The 22,220-nt window shown below is 45.3% G+C and overlaps 1 protein-coding gene across 2 annotated transcripts in view; it reads right to left on the bottom strand.

The window, feature by feature from the left end:
- IRF2 (interferon regulatory factor 2) overlaps window positions 1-4,807 on the bottom strand; it is a 41,427-nt gene extending 36,620 nt beyond the window's left edge. Inside the window, exon 1 of one of the 2 annotated variants that reach the window (XM_051790456.1) lies at window positions 4,150-4,807. The gene's annotated coding sequence lies outside the window, so the exon portion shown is untranslated. The remainder of the gene's footprint in view (window positions 1-4,149) is intronic. The other variant, XM_051790455.1, reaches the window with a different exon arrangement.
- Window positions 4,808-22,220: the final 17,413 nt, after the last annotated feature.

Below are 22,220 nucleotides of genomic sequence, written 5' to 3'. Positions count from 1 at the left end.
TCATTGGATTATTGAGTAAAAAATCAGTTCAGATTTCATCCTTGTGAACAGAAAGTTAAGACTGCATTCCTTTCCATGCGCGTTACGCTTACATTGGCCTGTACTGAACTTCATTTGCAAACGTACATCTGGACTTGCAATATAAGATTCTTCTGCAGGCTTTGTTGTTCAGCCTTGGGATTTTCATGCTCTGAATGAATTAATACAGCCAGCAAACTTGTTAAATCACCACCACCTATCCCCTCTTCCAACCCTTATACAGCATAGACCCTGGGCAGACTTGGGAGGAGGGGTACAACTGGTAACCTCCTTTCACTGAGCAAAATGATCATGACTGTACACCTCGGAGCAAACTGATCCCATCCTGAAACTGGTCCTCCTTTAATAAGGACTGTATCAACCAGACAACAGCTCAGCAATTCCTTTAGAGAATGCTAGAAGAGTCATGATGCACAACTCCAGCCTAGTCGCCTAGTCTTCGTCAACATATCACATTTATACCCATGTTCACTAGTACCGTTCACTAATCCCTGGCGAACAAAAAAGCAAACAAAAATGCCCATCCTTGAGTTGTCAGTCTCCCCAGAAACCCTGAAAAACTGACAGCTCATTTGTCACCTTCTATTCCTGAAGCACTAAGGCAGGCCTACGCAACGAGTTACACACAACAGGCAGTGTACTAACAACTTCCTATTTTAAGTTTCTCCAAAACTCTTCAACAAGTATCACCTCCTGCCTTCTACTTCATCCTTCTCAATGGTTTATGTGATACCCTCTCTTACAGACACTTCCCTTCAGGAAAAATTCTCCAACATGGTCATTCCTTAAAAAAAGAAAAAGCCTCCTGCAAGGGAATCGCCTTAAAACTCTTCCTCGCTGAAGCAAGGCTCAAAGAATTTTTTCACTCTTCTGCTATGACTTTATCTTCCTTGGGCACTCCTTCTACACACAGATCACTTATCAGCAGGCTTCCCGGTTTTGATGCACTTCAAAGAGCATTTTCTAATTGTTTTCATGTCTTCAGCAGCTTGTTCCATGACTCTTTTTGGCCTACCTTACCATGTTTAACACAGATCTTATGCTCTTTTCCACCTTTCCCATCTGAAGACAAACCTTCAACATTTGAAAGACATCTTTTTACTTTTACTGAGTTCCTTTGCTTGTCAGCATGATCAGTTTTTTTGGTATTTCTGATCATAATGCCATGCAATTGCCCTGAGTCTTTACTATTAGTGTCTTCAAAGAATTACATGCCAACTGCAACTATTTAAGACTTTTGGCTGCCTCTCACCATTTGATTAATTTCTTTCTTAGCTTTATGAAGATTTACTTTGGAAAATTAAACACTGCCACAACTCTTGGCTTTACTTCTCCTAAAGCAACACTGAATTTAAGAACATTGCCATCACTGTCACTCCAGAGCTGGTTGGGATTTTGAATGTAAAACTCTGAACTTTATTCTTGCTGGACAGTACCTTGTCCAGAGTTGTTAGCCACAGACTATCTGTACAGGGTACACCTAGCAAGTCTGCTTTTTTTGCACTTGAGCAACTTGCATGTTGGAACATGACATAATCTATGTGGGGGCAACTGAGACCTCCCATTAACAATTGTATTTCCTATTCTTGTAGCTTCTCTATGTTCCCTTAATAGATGACAGTTGTTGCCAAAATCTTGGTTGGGTAGACAGTCATACAGCCCTAACTCTATCTTTTTACAGACCTAGATCATCAGTTCACAAGACCCTGTGTTATTTCCCCAAACAGTTATTTCCTCTTTAACAAAAATATCCCACTTCATGCATGTTCAAGTTACTCTATCCTCTTTACGTCTGTCTCTACAATACCTGAACATTCATGATGTTCCTGATACTCCAAGTGTTGTATCATGTATACATTTTAATACCATGGGGATGATGCTCCTCTTCAAAAGAGAATGTGTCATGGCAAACTTTACATTCTTCACCCATCAGCTGTTCCCTAATGTTTGATTTTTAAACACATATTAATATACACAGAGTATATATAAGTAAGTGTTTTAATTTAAAGCAGACATAGCCTGGCTGCAAATTTATTTACATAAAGCCCGTTCATCTAACGTAAATCTTTCTGTTGCAAAAATATTTCCATTTCATCTTGAATTTTAGCTCCCTTTTTTTTTTTCCCATAATTTTCTCAACTCTGTGTTAAGATTCTGTCTCTATCTTCACTTGGTCCCATATACCAAAGGCCTTCGTGCAATGGAGAATGGGGCCTTTAACCCCTGCTCCTAACAGCCTGCAGTTATTTCTCATACCTCTTGGCTACTCCTTTCCATGTAACATGGCCTGTGATGAACAGCTCTTCTCTAGAGACTGACTTGACATCTTCTGAAACCTGACCCTTCTGTAGTCAGCAAGTAACCAGGTGTCAGTGCAAAGGTATGTGCCAAATTTAATGGTTGATCGCCCCACATATGTCTGCCAACCCGCTGGGACCCTGAGCCCCAGAGAGATAACACGGGGCTCAGCAGACTCACACCTTGCCATGTCTGTAGCTTGCTGAAGAACTGCAGTATGGCACATGACCATGACAAAATGATACTGTGCCAAACGAGTCCACATTCACATCTTTCACCATCCTTTACCAGCAAACAGAAACTGCAGCACACAAGAGGCAGGTGAAGTAATTCCCCGGTGGGATGTTACTGACAGGGGCCAGAGAAGAATACTTATGTCTCTGCAGGGGCTGGTGGCATGGAAAGACTGCAATTCAGACTGAAACCATTGGCCTCACAGATTCTGCTACTTTTATGTCACTGATTCTGCATTAAGGTGAATTTAAATGCTGCTGCTCCACTCAACTCTCTTTTTATGGTATTAACACAGGCATTCTTCAAAAGTTACTGTATGCAAACCCATTAAGACTTAAATAAAATAACTATAAACATGCTGTATTTCATCTCCAGAAACTGAGGTTGTAGTTTACAACTACTCGCACCTTCAAGAGACTGCTGTCTGCAAGGCTTTAGCACGGTAAGCTGGGCTATAAATTATAACCGTACACTAACTGGAAGTTCTGCATTCTGAATTTTTTTAATCTGAGCTCTATGCCTAAATAAGTAAGACAGTCACCGACTTTGCTGCTTAGGTGCTCACGCTAATCAATCGGGAGTTAAAGACCTAAGTATCTCTGGGAACCTGGGCCGCGGGATCTAACTCTTCCAGTACTAGCAACTTTGACCCCAGACACAGCAAAACGTTTGGAATTTGGCCTTCGGCGCTGCGCACAAACAAAACCCCGGTTCATAGACTCCCTCTGGGGGCAGACGTCCAGGCCTTGGCCATGCGCTGGCTGGCGCGGGGCAGGATGGCGCCCTGCGAACGCGCTGCCCGTACCCGCAGCGGAGGCTGTTCCTGTAGGGAACACAGCGGCCGCGCCACTTCCTCCTTCCGCCGCGGCCCGACCGCCCCCAGCCCTGCTCATCTCCTCCCGCCGCACTGCCGCCGCTATCCCCCCGCAGGGTGGGATCCCGGGATCCCCCGGCCCCGAGGGCCGCAACCCCTCGGGCCCAGGGCACCCCCCCCCCCGCCCGTGGGGGGCGGCCCCGCCCCGCCGCTTGTGTAACGGGCCCTCCGCGGGGCGGGGCGGGGGGGCCGCCAGGCCGCGCCTCCTTCCCGCCCTTCCCCCGGCACTGGCGGGGGCAGCGCCCCCCCCTCCCAGCGCAACGACCCCCGCCCGCAGCCCCTCCGCCCGCCCGCGCCCCCCTCTCCTCACCGGAGCCACCGGCCGGCTCCTGCCCTGCAACAAGTGCAGGGACCCCGGCCCGGCCCGGCCGCTGCCGCGCCCCGGACCTTCCGATCCGACGCCCCCGCCTTTGTCTCCGCGCCCCAGCTCCCTCCCCACCCGGGATGCGGCGGGTACCCCCCGCCCGCTCCATCCCCGACGCGGCCGCGTCTCCCTTTTCTCCCCCAGCCCCTTCCCAAACGCAGCGGCGGAATTAGGCTCGGCCCCGGTCGCTGCAGCCCGACCTTTTGTTTTTAAAACCGATGCGCATCTGCCCGGGAGCCCCCCTACATACGGAAACGGCGGCAATGCGGAAAAATAAAATAAAAAATAAATAAAAGAAAAAAAAAAGAAATAGGAAAACTAGAAAACAATTCAAAATTACCTTGACGGCCCGTTTTCGTGGCCCTTATATAATTCCTCAAGGTTACCGCCGTTGCCAGGGGACGCGAAATGGAAATGAAAACAGGCGCTGAATAATCGCGGGAGCAAAACTAAAAGTTCAGTGCCTCCGCCCGGGCGGAGAGAGGGCCAGATCGAAAGCAAAACAAGGAGAGGAAGCGGCGAGGCCGCCGGCGCTTGGAAATCCCCCCGCCTCTCCGCCGGGCCGGGCCGGCCGCGCAGGCGGCGGGGGCAGGGCTGCGGCGGCGGGCGCGGAAGCGCTGCGCCCGTCACGGCCGCGCCGGGCACGGCACGGCACAGAGCGGCACGGAGCGGCACGGCACAGCGGCACGGCACAGCGGCACGGCACGGGCCGCCACGGCGCTCCGCCACCGCCCCCGGGCAGCCACGATCGGGGGGCACTGTCCCGAGACGCGCAAGCCCCCCGCTCAAAAGCGGGCTTTCCCGGAGACCGGGAAGCAATCCCTGCCGCGCAGCTCCACCAGCACCGGCTGAATCGCACCCTGCCTCTCTGCCCTCTCTCTGCTGCCGTTCGGAGCCGTGGTCTCGGACTGGTACACACGCGTGCTGTCTTTGCCTTTGGTCAGTTCCACAACGAGGACAGTTTCAGCTCAGGTCCTTTGAACCCAGCGAGTCTCGAGCGGCTGGGTTACTTCAAGAGAGAGCTCTTGGATTCCGACATATTTTGTAAACTGCTGTTGGTCGTGGAGTCTGTGTAGAGACCTAGAGTGTTCCGCAGAATTTTGATAATCCCGATTCAAACTACAGTATATAAAATTGACTGAGGAGATGTTGCAATGTGCCATTCCTAGCCCTAGCCATAAATGCTAAAGGAAAGCCCCCGAGCACCCGGGGACTGGAGGAGAAATGGAATGTAGTCATTACAAGAGGTCGTATATGGAGACACAGAGGGGTATGCGTGTTTCTCATATGCACACGTGTCTATACATATGCTATATGCATGTACAGACATAAATTTGGGTAAGCCAGTGGTGTAGCTACATGTGCAGCCACATGATGCACGGCCATCAGTGGTAGGAAGAATGCTGGGACACAAGGGGTTTGCAGGGCGTGGCACAACGGGGTGGTTAAGGAGCTGTGTACTCTCCAGCTGGACAGCAAATGGAGCAGGACATGTTGACCAGGTGCTGTGAGTTGTGAGGACCCTCTGTGGTGGCAGCCCTGGCCATGCAGAGGACCACTGAGTTAATGACAAGGCAGGGAGTCCAGCGTTGTGAGTGACCAGTCCTCCTGTTTTGAAAAGGCTCTCCTTGCACTGAACATAACTACAAAATAATTTAGCTTGAAACGGACCCATGCATGCCAGGAATCTACCACCCTCCAAAAATCACTGGGGCCTAGAAGGCAGCTGTGGTCCATGTGTGCACCAGGCAAGTAGAAAAGGGCAAGAAAGAGGTTTTGGAAGCAATATGTAACATGCTAGGCCGGACAGTAAAATCAACCATCTCCTTCAAAACTTCTCTAGAAACATTCCCAGCAGTATGGAGAGGTCCACACTGATGCGGAGGGACACAGTTTCCCAGAGCAGCTGCGCAGAAGCAAGGAAACGTCATGTTCTTATGGCAGATACTCCCAGATACTTCCAGAAGAGAAGAGACCAGAGGGACTGATTTCCATGAAGCCACAGTGGAACGAGAAAGAGGGACACGGGACACTCGGCTTCAGATTGGCATGCTGACTGAAGAGAGGTGCAGGGAAAGGAGATAATCAGCAGGACATGGTAGTGACAGGACACTGTGTATAGGAGGGTCAGACTAGGCTGTGGCTATAGGGAAGGGTGCTACGTACTTCATGCCTATAAAAGGAGCAAAATCAGCAAACTCCAGCAACTAAAGACAAATTGTTATAGACTTAAGGTCTAACTAGGAAAACAGTAGCATGTTGATGCCCTCTGATCAGGATGCAGACAGTTACTATGCCAAGGTTAATTAGACAGCAGTAAAGTGTTGAAAATTAGAAATTTCTAACCAACTTGTTGCCACTCGGAAGTACAATCTTGCAGTCATAAAAACTCATGGAAGAATTGGTTCAACATTTGAAAAGTGTCACAAAGCTGGTGGGACATGCCAGGATGGAACACAAAGAACAGAATGGGAAGGGCTGCAATATGCCTCCCAATGATGACTCTGGCCCACATATAACAGAAACAGAAGAGATTCAGAGAAGAGCAACAAACACAACAAAAAATATGGAGTGACCCCGATGTTAGAGTGATTCAAGGATTCATGTGACCAGGATTATTTAGGGTGGAGAAGTGATAAACAACAGAAAACAGTCAGACCAGAGAGAATACACAATCCTGAGTAGAGAGGAGTAGGGGTGGATTATTTACTTTCTTTTCAAATATAAGCACTAGAGAGCATCAAAGGAAATTAGCAGGTGGCATATTTAAAGCAAACTGAGGAAGGTGGATCTTCATGCAGCAGGTAATTAAACAGTGGGACATCCTGCTTTGAGGTGCCAGTAGTTCACAAGGGATCCAAAAAAAGCACATGTACACATTCAGAGAAGGAAAAAACCCCATGAGATCTATTAAATGTAAAGACACTGACTCTGCCTAAAGTAGCTCCTAAAGCCACAAATTCCTAGGAGCTAGAAGCTCTTTGGTAGCCTTGAAAAAGGCCTGTCTGGAAATGCCTGCAAATGGCTCATGGCAGGGCAGGTGTCCAGTGCTGATCCAACACCTCCCTCCGAGCAAAGAGAAGAGCATCTGGGGCTGGCTCTTGCAATGCTCAGTGACTGTTGTTTCTAGTATGTCCTTCTAATTTGTTCACAGAATGAGCCAGCTGTGAAAAAGACTGTAGTTTATGTATCAGTAGATATTGTGTGGAAAAAATGCTTACCATCAATTAAATAAATTAATATGACACTCAGAGGACTGCTTATTCATAAAACGGCACTTTCATGAATGACATTAATTGGTTTTGGTCAAAGAAAACACAGTTTGCTTCCCTGAGAAACACTAGCCAAATCACTAAGCAGAATTTGCCACTTATTCTTGCCATTTCCTCCTAACCTTCACCTGATCTCAGTGGAGCATGTTCAAGGGTCTTGATGGGCTGCATTCTGTGCGTTAACAAAGGCATCTCCTTCCACATCTTCTAGTGTCATAAGTTCAGAAGATATACAAGAAGTTTAATCTCCTATTGTGATTTCTTTTTCAATGTTGAATGGTAATGGGGAAATGGGCAACTTTTGTTTTCTAAACTTAACTTTCAGCAAGCAGTGACCCATTCCCTCCAAAAAGAGACTTTTACCTCTTGTGACTTGACTGTTTCAGTAAGACCTGGCAGCTTTAAAATTAGAAAAATTAACCCAGAAGCATCATATATCCACAGCTTTTTCTCTGCAGAACTGCCAAAATTTGCAACTCACTTTTAACCACCGTCCTTAGGGATTCAGCTACTGGAATCAGTTGTTTGCATTAGCATCCTGCTTTCCCTTCTATTCTATTCTATCATTATTCTGGCCAGGGTTTCATTTCTGTGAGAAAAAAAACCCTGGAAACTGGAAATTCCTTCAGTTCCAGAAGGTAAATTAATAAGCCATCCATCTTAAAGTTTAATAATATTTTTGAAAAGGTTAATAACATTTAGGACATTTTCTCTTTTTGCTGTTGTTGTGGTTTTGCCCTGTCTTTATGTGGAGCTTACTATACCATCATTTTGGTTCTTAAAACCACTGTCACAGGCATTGGGACTATTCACACGTACAATTGGAGCAGCTGAATTTTCTAATGGAGCTGGGCCCCAAGATTACCTACTCACATACAGCTGACCTGTTTATTTTTCTAGTACGTTAAAGTGGGAAAGCTAATTTGCTTCACAAGCCAGTACCAAGAAAATAAATCAGTTGCAGGAGTCCTATAATTCTTACTTTAATAGTATTACCCACATCATCCTGAGTGCCTATACCCATTTTTAAACATAATGCACAGTTATATTTATTTCCAGTTTTAATTTGTCCTGTCAAGAACATTCTGATGCTGATGTAATCTCCTGCACTGACATTTTAGACACTAGATAGTAATGACACCTTTCTAATTAAAAAAAAAACCAAAAAGCCCCATGAGATTTCTGAATACAGTTAAGAATTTGAAGTAGTTGTATATTACTGTAATACAAATAATCATTACTATTATTCCATTATACTAAGTATCATAGAAGAGTGTTGGCTAAAGTTTTAACAACTTGTAATAGTTTCTTCTCTGAAATAAGTTTTATTTGTTGGAGGGTTTCTTGTGTTGGGTTTTTTTTTCATTTACTCTGTGTTTATACTGTTGTAAATAAAAGGATTGTCTGGGCTTTGGTGTTTCTGCAGTGTTCTAGAAGTATTTATGCTCATGTTAAAATTCATAGAAACTAAAGCTTGTTGCTTTTTGGCTGCTTTTGTGCCCCACCCTTACCAAGGGAAGGGGAATGGGCAGAGCAGTGGACATCAGGAAGCATTTGCAAGCTGTTGAAGGTGGAGCCATGGAGATACAGTTGGGTCTCTTCTTCCTCACCCAGCCTCTAGGGGAAAAAAAATACTTAAGTCCAAACTGAGCAAATAGGCCCTTAAATACAAGGACATGAGCAATTCCTCTTGAGTTCAGAGAGAGCTTTCATGCATCTGAAGTTCCATATGCATGCAGGAGTGTGTATAGAGAGAGCCTCCTGCCTTTCCCCCTTTGCCTTCATTTTGCTCAGGTTTCTTAACTCAGACTTTTTATGGTCTTTCCCTCTTTTTTTCTCCCACTCTAATGGCTGCAGGGTAGTGTGTAGCTTGCTCAGGCTGCTCCTATGGGATGTGGACCCCTGACTCTTCCTGGTGGGGCTCAGCCATGTCATCTCAGGGGTCAGAAGCATGGGCTGTGGGCGTCCTGGCCAGCTGCAGCAGGGCCTCATCAACAGTGGCAGTGCTCTGTGCCCGCAGCACCACCCCAATGCTATTCAGGCAGTACAAAGAGGGAATTTCCTCAACGCCTTTCAGAGCAAATCCACCTGTGGGATAATTCCTTTGTCTTTGGTTGGGCTATGCCAGCAGGGACATCTACCCTTGAGAGGCTTAACTGGGTGTCTAAATTAGTGAATACTACTCAGCTCTCATATTCCAGCTGTGCTGTTCTTCTGATTGCTAAGAAATGAGGTGGTAGGAGGGCTGCTTTGTTTTCACTGGTAGTAATTAAAGTAGTAATTACATAAAACTGTTTCAGGGTGGAAAAATCTATTTGCTCAGACCAGATCTCTGAGCAGTAGCTTCTCTAGACCGCAAAATAAAACTTTTCCATCGCAACTCAAAGCCTCATACACTTTCAGGAAAGCCATGTCCTCATTAAGGTACTGCTTTACCCAGCCCTTAGTGAACTTGGTCAGAAAGAGACAAGAGATAAAATAATAACCCGTGACAAAAATCTCTTCTACTAAGGAATTTTTGTACCTTCCCAGTCGTATTGGTCTGGCGACAGCCAGATCCTCTAAGAGGATGGATAGGTGGGAAGAGCTTGTCTCCTGAGCCAAAAACATATATACAACAGAGAAGAACACTACTGAGAGCTATAACACCTATTCACGTTATCTGTCATTGCTTTTATTTGGCTGCAGTACTTCAGCCCATACCTCTACCAGCTCAGCTGCTGTACACCATTTGTTTTCTTTAGTAGGAGAGAAGAAAGGGTACAAGGAATTTGCTTAACATCAGCCCTGTGAGACAGTTTTGGCTACTCATGTCTCTTGGCCCTCACAGCAGAATTTAGGGAGGAAAGAAGTCCTTTAAAATTGTGTACAGCATCTTGACATTTCAGGACTGGACTGGAGTTTGGCAGAGAAAACTTGGATGGGAGCCAGGCTGCTTCAGCAGATCATACCTGAAAGTGATCCCGCTTAGCCCTGCTTTAATAGAGTGTTCTGCTGAAATGGAAGCTTTTATGGCAATTTTCCCAATGAAACTGAGGTAGAATATAAAGATAAGTGATATGTCACCTATTGGCTTGACAAAGCAGAACAAATACTTCTTCTTCAGGATAATAATGAGATATTAAGAGCTTTGCTTCTTATCATGTGTAAACACATGATTTATTAATTCAAAACTTGTTTATTGTTAAAGTCAAGTCAATTCTCTTTATTGAGGGGAAAGAGACTTTTCTCTTTTCACCTTCCTGTTTGTAGTGCATTTTCACATGTAAAGAAAATTTTCCAGGGATACTCATTGCAGAAATGCTCACCAGGCACATTCCCCCATCAATCACTGTCTAAAGCAGATGACAGCCTTCCTTAAATCCTGCCAAGGCTCATGGCTTTGTGGGGAGGAAGGCCCCACTCCATGCTAGGGGTGTTTTCCTCTCCTCCAAAACTAAGGAGGACAGAGGAGCCAACCCACCCATGTGACTTTCTCCAGATTGCCCTGGGCATCCCCTGACAGATGTGCCCACATGCATGAACCAGCACCCCACCTCCCATCCCCACATCTCATAGTCCAAGCCAGTGCACTCCTGTGCTGGGCAATAGGAATTGGCAGGGAGGTGATGGGACATGGACACTTTACCAATCCCTCAAGGGTGGTGGAGGCAGAGGGATGCCAATAAGGGGAGGTCCTCCTCAGGAGGTCTCCTGCTGACAAAACAGGCAGTGCTCTGTGTGCCCACCAGCTTGTCTGACCCTGCAGCAGCCTCTAATGCTACATGTTTGGGGGGCTGTTTAAATATAGCTTGAGCCTTTCTTCTTTGGTGCATTTCCCAGCTCATACAGTAACACAGCCCAATGTGACCCCAAAAAGAAAAAAAAAAAAGGGGGAGGTGATTATAAACATTCAATTTAAGGCTCTTCTCCCCAATGTTAAGATGGTGACTACAAGTTACAAATCCGTTTCCAAGTCAGCACCCTCTTTAAAGCTTTGGCTCTTTCATCTTTCCTAATCAGTTTAATTATTAATAGAAAAGTAATTTTTGAATGAGTCCTGTCTGCTGACTGCCTTCATTGTATGTGGCAATACTGATCTCCAGAGAGCTTCATCATAGCCTCTGCACATCCAACTGACCATCCACTCAAAGCAAGAGCAGATACAGCTTCTGAATGCACTGGACTAGCTGAAGCTGAGCTCCTCTGCTACAGGAGGAGGCTCCAGTACTAGCCTATTGAGTCCAGCAAGTTCATTTTCTGAAAGGCAGCAGCTGGCCCTGCTGAGCTGTTTCTGGAGTGCAGCTCTCCCATGACTCATCTCTCCTGCAGCCCATCTTGCTGCATTTCTCTTTTGACAAGTCATTTCTGCCACTCTGGTCGTTGCCCTGGTCTCAGGTTTGCTAAGCCCATGTAACTGGGGAGAGGCTCTTTCAGAGCCAAGTGGATAATCACTGTCAGGGGCTGAACAGGAAAACCTTTCATGGCATAGTAAAAGCTGACATCAATTTTAAGTCATCTATTCCCAGAATCTGCTGTTGTAGTGTGATCTTGTTAGGATTACTGGGGTGTTATGTGGCAATTTTTTGAGGAAACTGCCTTGAGTTCCCCAAGGAACTGCTGTAATGCAGCTGGAAAGATGCTGAGTTGGTATGTGAGTGCAAGACATCTCAAAACTCTCAAAACCCTGGACAGGGTTGCTTTATCACTGTGAAAGAAAGAGGTCTTGGGAGGGGAGGGAGGAGGAAAGCTGTTGGCTATTAATAGCAAACATGAGTAGGAGCTTTATTTTGAATAGCTTCTTTAACTAGTGACATGTAATGCAGAAGCAAGGCCTGTGATGCACTCTAGCTGCTGACTTCCCAAGCACAGATCAGACAGAGGCAGACAGATAAAAGACCATTGCTGTTCAGGGGAGTTTTAAATGGGTGGAGCTAAAATGCCCAAGCTGAAAAATAACCAGGAGATCAATCAATATTGGTCTTCAGAGGGACTGTCTCTGAAGGTATACTGGTGGAGTCAGTGCCAACTCAGACTCAGGAAATTTAAGTTACCTTCCTAGTCTTACCTGCCTGCTGTGAGGTTTCCTCATTACTCTTATTTCTTTCAGACTTTGTCTTTTATGTCCACGTCGATGCTAAGTTCCCAGAGATAACAGCTGTCTCTTCTTACTCAGTGTTACAGTGCCTGGTACAAATGTGTCTTGCTTTCTCAGGAACCCTGCTCTTGTACAGCACTACAAGAAATAATATTTCTCTGTTCAGTGGTTCTCCAGTAGTACAATTTATTTCTACTCGTGTTTTCAATATCTTAAATAAATCAACAACAACCAGAAGCAACTATTTAGGCAATTTAAAGCTAGAAGGCTTGCTTCCTTAGTTCTGTAAGTCATGGCATGACACTTGGACCCATGAACTCAACTGGACTTCAGTACTACATTACAATAGTGGGACTGTTTTGAAAAAACTGAGATACTTGTCGTTACTATTTGCACCTTGCTTTCAATAATTTCATGTGGGGTGGCAAATCCTCCTTCTAATGAAAGGAGTACTCCACAGATATGCATGTTATGGTGCTTATAAGCAGTAACCAACCTTGCAGGAAAGTTTTAGCAAGCAGATACCAAAAGCAGAGGCAAGGACAAACAGCTACAAGGCTGAGGCAGAGCTTCTCCTTTCACAGCAAAGTAGCTCTATGGGAATGCTGACTCACCTGCTCCCTGTACAAATAGAGGTGAAGAAAAAGCAATTATGTATAATTTTGCTGCATTTCTTTTCCTCCCGCACTGCCATTTCACTTGTGAAGTGGATCTGGCTGAAGAGTCAAGAGTTCTCTGTGTGGGAAAGCTTTGTAAAATTATACCTTGGGCTATATGTAAGAGTCTGATAAGCAGGTGTTAATAGTTTCCAGTCAGCTTCAAAGAAAGGATAATGTTTCACTGCTTGGCAAGCCAACACTTAATGCACATAAACCCGTTGTAAATAGTTTGTGGAATAGTTGCAGAGAACATTTACACAAAAGCTGTTACCAGATCTGCTGGTGGTGGTTGCACAGGCTTCCCCGCTTTTTTTCTGACTGTACTGTGTATTTAAGGTTTTCATCACAGTATCTCCCCTCTCTTCCCAACTTGGGGGGGAGAGATGAATCTTGTTCCTTAAGAGGAGCATTTCAACTCATTTGCAAGTACTTGCTTCTCTGCTAGTGCTGGTCCATGACCAGTTGCGCAAAGCAGTGTGATTTGTAGCACCTGCCCCTCTCAGCACCAACATTTCACTTTGCCAGTCAAGAAGTCACAGCCTATCCAGTCAAATGGCTTCTTCTCCTTGGCCAGAGCCAAATGCCACTGCATTAAATGGTTTTATGTGCAAAAGGGAACAGACATGGCAGATAGCTCTGAGAAGAACTTCATTACATGGCTTGTCATCCCATCTGATTACTCATTTCAAGTACTTTAACTTCACCATTGTTCTTCTGTCCCTTGACCTGACAGCACAGCTAAATTATAATATCAACCAAAAACATATTTTCTCCTTAAGTCGCAGGCTCTGGGTTAATAGAATCAATTGAATGGCTTGGGTTGGAAGGGACTTTAAAAATTATCTAGTTCCAACTCCCCCTGCTGCTGTGGACAGGAACACCTTTCACTAGACAGGTTGCTCAGGGCCCCATACAAGCTGGCCTTTCAGAGATGGGGTATCCGCAGCTTCTCTGGGCAACCTGGTGCTTCACTACCCTCACAGCAAAGAATTTCTTCCTTACATCTAATCTAAACCTACTCTCTTTCAGTTTGAAGGCATTCCTTGTTGTCCTGTCACTACATGTCCTTGTAAAAAGTTTCTCTCCATCTTTCTCGTAGACTCCCTTCAAGGTACTGAAAGGCCTCAATCGGATTACCTCAATCCCAACTCTCTCAGCCTTTCCATTCCTCTAATAATCCTGGTGGTCCTCCTCTAGACTTGCTCCATCTGGTTGATGTCCTTCCTGTGCTGGGGACCCCAGAAATGGATGCAGTACTCCAAGTGGGGTCTCACTAGAGCAGAGTAGAGGGGCAGAATCACCTCCCCTGACCTGCTGGACACGCTTCTTTTGATGCAATAGTTGCAGTAGTCCTGATGAGCTGAGGATATGACAAAGGCAAAAAAAGACAAGTTGCTCAAAATGCCCCTTTCTCCCACTTTATTAGTGGTTCCGGTGAAAGACATGACCTCTCACTATAAGCTCGGTGATGAGAGGTTGCTCTTAATATTCTCATCTCCCACTCTATACCAGAACTCATATGCTGTTGCTTGCACACTAAGCTGCTGTTTAATTTGCTGACTTGAAGGAAGTGCCTAAAAGACAAAACTCATGGGGCTTGGAGGGCTTGTTGAGTGTCCATCATCACAGGACTCCTTCTGTCCACCTGCCATTTCTGTTACTCCGTGTTTATGAATAGCTGGAATCAGTGGATGCACAACCAGTAGCCCACATGACCCAACATGGCTGTCTTGATTTTGACAGATCACAGCCAGCTAATGCCTGCTGGAAGTTAAACTTCTGGAATACAGCAAGCCCTGATACACTGCATGGCACTAAGAGGTGGCAGCAAGACCTCTCCTCACTGCTCAACACCATGCTGTTGAGGCTGGCAGGGTCTGTGCCTTAAAACAACGTTGAAAATCCTGGACTCTTAATTCTCTTTGATGTTTCCCCCCCTGCCCTGCCCCTGCCGCAGGATCTCACTTTATCTCATTAGATCTGAGTTTCAGTTTTGTCATTTCCCATCCAAATCCCCATGGGACCTCTGCAAGTTGAGTTGCAGAGTTTGGCCGTGGCTGTGCTGTCTCCCATATACGCCTCTGAGACGTGTAGCTAAAGCAGCCTGGAAATGGGTGGCACCTGCAATGCTGTTGACTTAGGCCTGCAATCAGTGTTTGGAGTGTTTTGCAACATTTTACAAGATGGCAAAAACAAACTATCCTCTGTTTTAGAAAGGAAGCAAATAGTGAACTCCAATGCAAATATCTTATCTCTTGCAGTTATGGAGAGATCAGGACACAGGTGAAACAAGAACCCCGAGGCAGAGGAAGCTTGCTCTGTATTTTTAGTTTTTCAGCTCTTATCTTTGGGTTCCAGAGGTTTGTGGCATTTTACTCCAGTCTTTTGCAGGGCCCTTGCGCAGAAATATCTTGTTACTCAGTGCCACACCTGCATGTATGTCCATGTTGGAATCTCATTTCCCACCTAATGCGTGATACCACCATGGTTTTATTCCCCTGGTATTCAGCTGCAGGTGTGACTACAAGGGACACAGCTTATAGCTTAAACCCAGAGTAAGGCAAATGAGTGAACTGGCTCCCAACGAATCTCCCCAGTGCTTCGTACTTGTAACCTAAATGCTACATATCAGCAGATTTAGTGGGATTACTATCAGTCCTGTGAAATGCAGATTTGGTTTTCTTTTTAAATTATCTCCAGCACTAAAATTAAGGAATCCTAGAAGGTTGTGATTTCTTTTCACTGCTTTCACTCTGCTCAGCTGCACATAGGTTTCAACACTGTGTTAATCTCTGGGGTGCTAGAGACCCCTGTGATGATCAGTGCAAGAACAAATCACCCACTGCAGCTGCCACTGTCACCTTCTCCCCGGTGAAGAAATGTGCACAGGAGTCATTTGCCACAACCACAGGTACCCAAAAAACCCCGAGGAGAGCCCACCCCTTCGTACATGTGGCATGAAAGGAACATAAACAGGAAGCATAAAGCCACAGGAAATTCAATAACTGAAGTTCCTCTGTTCATAGAAGCATTGTATTTTTTTTTCACTAGCTCTATTGCTATGTCTTATGTCAGTAAAAAGCATTCACTTTCTCACTCTGCTCAGACCTTGGGTAGGAAAAGTACTGAAGGTATTATCCCTTTAGGTTATGGATTGCTTTACGTTCTATTCTGCTTCCCACAGTGTTACAACCTGGTAACACCAAGCTCTAAAAATTCACACCAGGGGATGCTGAAATCCAGCTGTAGGCACACAGCTCCAGCCAGAATTTGGGAAGACAGTATCCATGGGAATATTGTATTTATTTAAATGGATTTGTAGCATTTGCCATATGTGGATGTTGCTACTGTCACACTGTGCATGCACTCATACCAATAACAAGATATCCTTCAGTTGCTCTATATGTTTCAGTCACTAGGACAAGGCTGGTAACTACTATTTTGTTTTGAAGTAAGGGGGAGAAAGTAACGTGCTTTGTAGCATCCCTCGGAGCAGTCCTTTTAACCCTTCACAACACTTCTTTTGCTGCTTCTCTCAGTAAAATTCTCCCATCTATCATTTACACAGATGACCAGTTTTTCTCCCAAATACTCCAACTTTCAGCAGTGAATGAGGGGCACTCCATACTTAACTCCTCCTCTTGTCCTGACTCACTTCTCCTCAGGAATTTCTTCATCCACAGACACACCCCCCATTCCATCCCTCGTGCTGCTGATCCACTCTCTGCTCCAGCACAAGTCTCCTGTCAAACTGAAAACCAGGTTGTACTCAAAGGCAGGACAGAGAGAAACCTGAAACTTCCAGGTCAATCTGTCCTGAATAATCTCTCTGTCTGCCTGCACTGTGACCTGGTAGGGAAGCAGCATGGGGAGACCTCAGCGCCTTTCCAAAAGTGGAAGCAGCCTGCGACTGACACTGGCAGAGCTCACCTTACCTATACACTAGCCTGCAGAGGATCCCGTGACCTGGCTTTTCCAGTGTATCCACACAGCTACAACTCTTGCTCAAGAGCTCCACATCTTGGCCACCGCCAATCCTTTGCTGGGGCCTCCTGCAGGTGGTTTTCCCATGGACAATTTCCTGGAGGTGGTTTTCCCAGTCCACCATTGGTCATCACTCTGTTGCTCTTGCATCACTTCACTGTCCTCTTCCAAACAGTTTTCTAACATAGCCTGTTAGTCTGCTTTCAAGGCTTTTCCTGGTCCCCCTTTGCCCACCAAAGCCATCCTTGTTCTGCTGCTGAGCAAGTGCTCCTCTGCTTTCTTCCCAGCTGCCACCCCCATTTGGACAATGCTCTAGAGTGGAATCATACACAGCTCCTGGCATCTCTCCAATTACTCTTTACAATTTTTCTATAGTAACTTCAGAAAAATCCAAAGCAGGTTGATACCACCTCTTTCTACACTGCCAAGCACCAACTCCTTGGCTCCTTTTCTGCCCAACTGGTCCTGCCTGCTGTTTCTTTCCCTGTCCTTTGCTCATGAAGTCACAGAATAACAGAATCATTTAAGTTGGAAAAGACCTCTAAGATCATCGAGTCTAATGCTTGAAAGGTCACCATCTTGTCAACTAGACCATAGCACTAAGTGCCACGTTCAGTCATTTCTTGAACTCCAAAATCTTTGAGGTTGTAAAGTTTGGGGCTTTCCAGGTGGCAGTAGCTTTCCTCTACTCTCCGAGGCAGCACAGGTCTGGCAGCAACTCCTGCTCAAACTCATGGCTGATACAATCAGCTGTTCCTAGGAACATTTTGTGCCCATCTCGTAGTGCTGTTGCAGCTCTCACCTAGAGCAGGTGCCCTGACCTTCTGGGTCACCCACATCTTGCACTTCTCCTTCCCCACTTCCTTTTCATTCTCTTTCTGCCAAGTTCCATCAGATGCTGCCATCTGAACACAAATTAGCACCAATGGTTTACCTGGAGGTTTTTACTTCTGCTCTTTAGGGCATTCCCTTGCTTTAGGGTTTTGCTGATTTAGTCTTTTTTATTGCAGGTCATTGTTGTATTTTAGCTCTAAGGTAAGTCTGCCCCATGCCCGGACTGTGATCCTTTGCAGTGACTGTCCTCCCTCCTCCTTAATTTTTTCTGCTCCCTGGTCTGTTCCCTCTTGTTTCTCACCCCCAGTTTTGTAAGCCAGGCTACTTCCTCTTTCTCCCCTTCCCTGGGACCATTTTTTGAGTATTTTTTTAGCACTTCCCCTTTTCAGACTTGCTGTGCAGCAGTAGGTGACGGGGGTACAGCATCCTAAGCACACACTGGAGTAACCCTCTGCTTCCAACTGCCTGCTGCAGCACATTTTAATTTCATCAACAACTGCACAAACTATTTATAATCAGCTCTCTGATTACATTCCTAAGGTCAACAACCAAGTTAAAAGACTCAGTATAGCTGATACACTGCTTCAAAACCTCCTCTCTGCCAGAGGTTTCCAGAGCTGGTGGCTGGTATTTAAAGGCTGCAGACAGAGGTGCCACCTTCTGACCTCCTGCTCAGGTCTCCCACCTCACTGCTACCCCTCATGCTTACCCTGTGCTCCCCACTGCCTCCCACAGTGGTGCCTTTGGGGAAAGCTGATCAAAAAGTGCCTATGTCAACATGCCTCAGCTGGTCAAGCCTGCATGCCTTATTCCCCAGCAGGGTCTCCCAAGTTCACCCAACCTGTGTCCGGCCCCAAGGGGATATGGATCTTGCAGCGCCCAGCTGGTGACCAGAGACACAGATGACAATGCTCACCATGCTGCTGTCCCTCCCTGCTGCTCAATGTTTCAGCAGGAGGTGGCTGTTGTTCTGCCACCATCACAGGACCATATCACTTTGGGCAGCTAAGCCACCTGTCAGTTTTGAACTGATTTCAGCATGACCCATATTCCCACTCTTTTTCTGTGACTTACTTAGAAAAGTAAGCCAGCAGCATCCTTTGGACTTGCCTACAGAAACCTGGAGTCCTGTGGGCCACTGAGCCATGCAGGCCACCGAGCCCTGTACAGTGCTGGCCCTTAGAGCTGGTCTACAGGGAAGCCCCACCAGAGCAGGGTGCCAGCCAGGGAGGTTTATACATCACATGCAGCCCCTGGAAGACAGCAGGCATAAAATATGGGGACTAGTTAAAGAGGTGGAAGAATCTGGTTTTCCTTTTGCCTCTGGATGTGGGTTGGTTGCCCTGGAGAAAGGAAGGGTCTGGGATGACCTTACTGTGGCCTTTTAGTACATGAAAGGGACCTACAAAAATTGTGGAGAGGAACTTTTTACAAGGGCATGTAGTGATAGGACAAAGTCTTTCAGACTGAAAGAAGGTATGTTTAGATTAAATATTGGGAAGAAATTCTCTACTGCCCAGAAACATTGTGGATGTACCATCCCTGGATGTGTTCAAGGCCAGTTTGGGGATTTGAGCAACCTGGTCCAGCGGAAGGTGTCCCTGTTCACGGCAGGGAGGTTGGAACTAGATGGTCTTTAAGGTCCCTTCCAACACAAAACATTCTATGATTCTGTATTTTCACTCAGTAGCATTTCTGCAAACAGAAACTACTAAGCATAAGGCAGAGGTGGTACCAGCTCTTGGCATGCTGCTAGAGACTAGGTAAAGCTGGATCCTTCTGATGCTTCTCCCATCTTCCATAGATCTCAGGAGACAATTTAATCATAATAGTGCATGCATTCATATATATATATATATATATATATATATATATAATGCCCCATCCTGGATAAGAAAAGGTTAACCAAGAATTATGGACTATTACGTGAACCTGCATCTCCCTTAAATGCCAAGCCTGAAGGGCAGAGAGACAATAGCCCATCTGGGGTTATTTATTGGCTTCCTGAGGTCTTAATAACAGGCAGGCTGAATGGAGAAAGCTACACCCATGGGGTCACCAGTCTTACCAGCAATCTGGGCAACAGGACTAGATTTCAGGTGGTGAAGCCACAGTCCTCAGACTGCATGTCAGGCTCAGGCCTTCCTGCAGCAGCAGTGTCATCCCCAACACCTGAAGGTCAACCCTCACCCAGAAAGCTCATAGCCTCAGCTGAGGTGAGGAGGGAGAGCTGAGCATGGGGAACCAGCTGAGGACGAGGAGGCAAAGAAGAGTGAAGGGGCTCTGCAGGAGAATCACTCTATGCCAAGAAGGTTACTTCTGCCTTTAGCCAGTCTTTCTGCATTGCATCATGCAGGAGAGGTATGGGCTGTGCATTTGAGGAAGTGGGTTTTAGCTGAATGGGATAAAAGGGAAACACAAAATGTTCTGGGTTCAGTACCAGAAGTAGACAGAAGGAGAAAGAGGAAATGCTTGTGTCTGTTAGGAAGGATCTTACAAATATAAATCACACTGTTAGTGTTTACTATTAATCATGGTTTTGTGCAGATGAGTGTAAATTGCACAGTGATGGTTTGTCCCCACTGCTTTTTTTAAAGGTCTTGTGGTTAAAAAAATAGAACCATTATTTTCTTAATGGTCATGGAGTACTGCAGTAGTACTCTTCATCCACAGGTAAATTTTGTACATCAGATGCTCTCAAACCACTCAGATACTAGAGCTTTAGGCATATGCAGGAAAAACGATTACCTGGTCATTTTTCAAAGGTAGTGAGATGGTTTTGTATGGCCCCTTTCTTTATACAATTTGAAGCCAGGAGGACCTATAAATCATGGTCTTCTATATACCCCATTCTATGGAATTTCAGTGGGTAAGTCCCTGTGAAGCTCACCATGTTCAACCTGACAGAAATACTCCGGTCTTGTGCACAGCAGGCAGAGGCAGAGCAGCATCACTGGTCCTCTGACACTGGGGGCAGCAGTGGTGAGCTATTGAATCTAATGCCAAATCTTGCCTGCCAACACCAAACAAAAAACACTTTTGGAAAATGACTGCTGTGCATCTTGTTTTCTTTTGAGGCACTTCAATTATGTGATTGTCTTCATGATACAACATCTTGGTCTCTAGGAAGAAAAGAACATTGTTTCATTTGTTTGGAAAAGTCAGGTCTTAATTTTTTGTTTTGTGATTATCTAGGAAAGTCCAAACTTCAAAATTTGATTTTAAGGCATAGAAATAAAATTTAGGAGCTTACCAGGCAAGTTCTTTTCTTTGTTTCCACTAATTGACTGTCATGATGCAGGCAAAGCAAGCTATTGCACCACTCTTCTGTTTAAAGACCATCACCACAGGTATGACAGAAGCCTGTTTAAGGAGATGCTGTGGATTTTTTTCTATTAAACATTACAGAAATATCAATGATATGACAGGGATCTGCATGGGGAGATGCTGCATAGTTGGAAGTGTTCTCTGGGTAGGTTTAGGACAGCAGAGACAAGCCTTTTTGCCTCAAAATCAGCTGATTCTGGTGTATTCTGATATGGAATAAGACAGGACAGTATTTTTGGGAAACAGCAATGTGATGTTCTTGCATACCTTGGGATGCAAGTCCCAGGATGTAATAAACACGCAAGCTGACAGACAGCAAGAAACCACTGAGATCTGAGAAAAGGTTGCTTCATTCATGAGGTTTTGATCTTGAATGACTCATTAATGTGAGTTTTGGAGATTATTGTGCTGTCTGCAGTGACACCCTGTGGTGATGAAGCAGTGGTTTATCTCTGACCCCTGTTATCTGAGAAAGCCAGAGTTCTGCTGTGACTGTCCTGCTGCCTGCAGTCAAGAGCAGGAGGAAATATATAGCTGAAAGGTAGTTTTTCCTAGTAATAAGATTCCTTATAGGATAAGAGGTGACAAGTCTTTTGGTATTACTGTTATAATTTAGCCATTATTATTCATATTGTTAATATTTCTAATCACTACTAGTGATTTCATATGCATACTGCCTGGCTTCAGCACAAAATAAATAACTGAAATTACAGTTAAAAATACATATTGCATATGAATGTATAGTAAACCAGTTTAAAATTTAAGGAGAAACCATAGAGACTTCCAAGAGGAATGCATCACCTATAAAGAGATCTAGTACTTGTTAACAACTGTATCATCATAGAAGCAAAGAATGGTTTGGGTAGGAAGGGACCTTCACAGGTCATCTACTCCAACCTCCCTGCAACAAGCAGTTACAACTTCCACTAGATCAGGTTGCTTAGAGCCCCATCCGATCTGACTTGGAGTGTTTCCAGGGATGGGGCATCCATCACCTCTCTGTTCATGTTTCACCACCCTTATCATAAAAAAACTTCTTCCTCAAATCTAGTTTGAATTGACCCTCTTTTATTTAAAGCCATTACTCATTGTCCTGTTGCAACAGGTCCTGCTAAAAAGTCTGTCCCCATCTTTCTTATAGGCCCCCTTTAGGTACTGAAAGGCTGGTATAAGGTCTCCCTGAAGCCTTCTCTTCTCCAACCTGAGCAATCCCAAATTTGTATTTTGAGTAAATCACATGGGTTTTCTTCTGTTATGG

This window comes from Manacus candei, unplaced genomic scaffold (genome assembly GCF_025592945.1).
Source record: "Manacus candei isolate 608988 ecotype Guabito, Panama unplaced genomic scaffold, ASM2559294v1 h1tg000028l, whole genome shotgun sequence".
Classification (NCBI taxonomy): domain Eukaryota; kingdom Metazoa; phylum Chordata; class Aves; order Passeriformes; family Pipridae; genus Manacus; species Manacus candei.
Note: the sequence above shows the minus strand (reverse complement) of the source record. Positions and strands in the feature narration are given on the sequence as shown.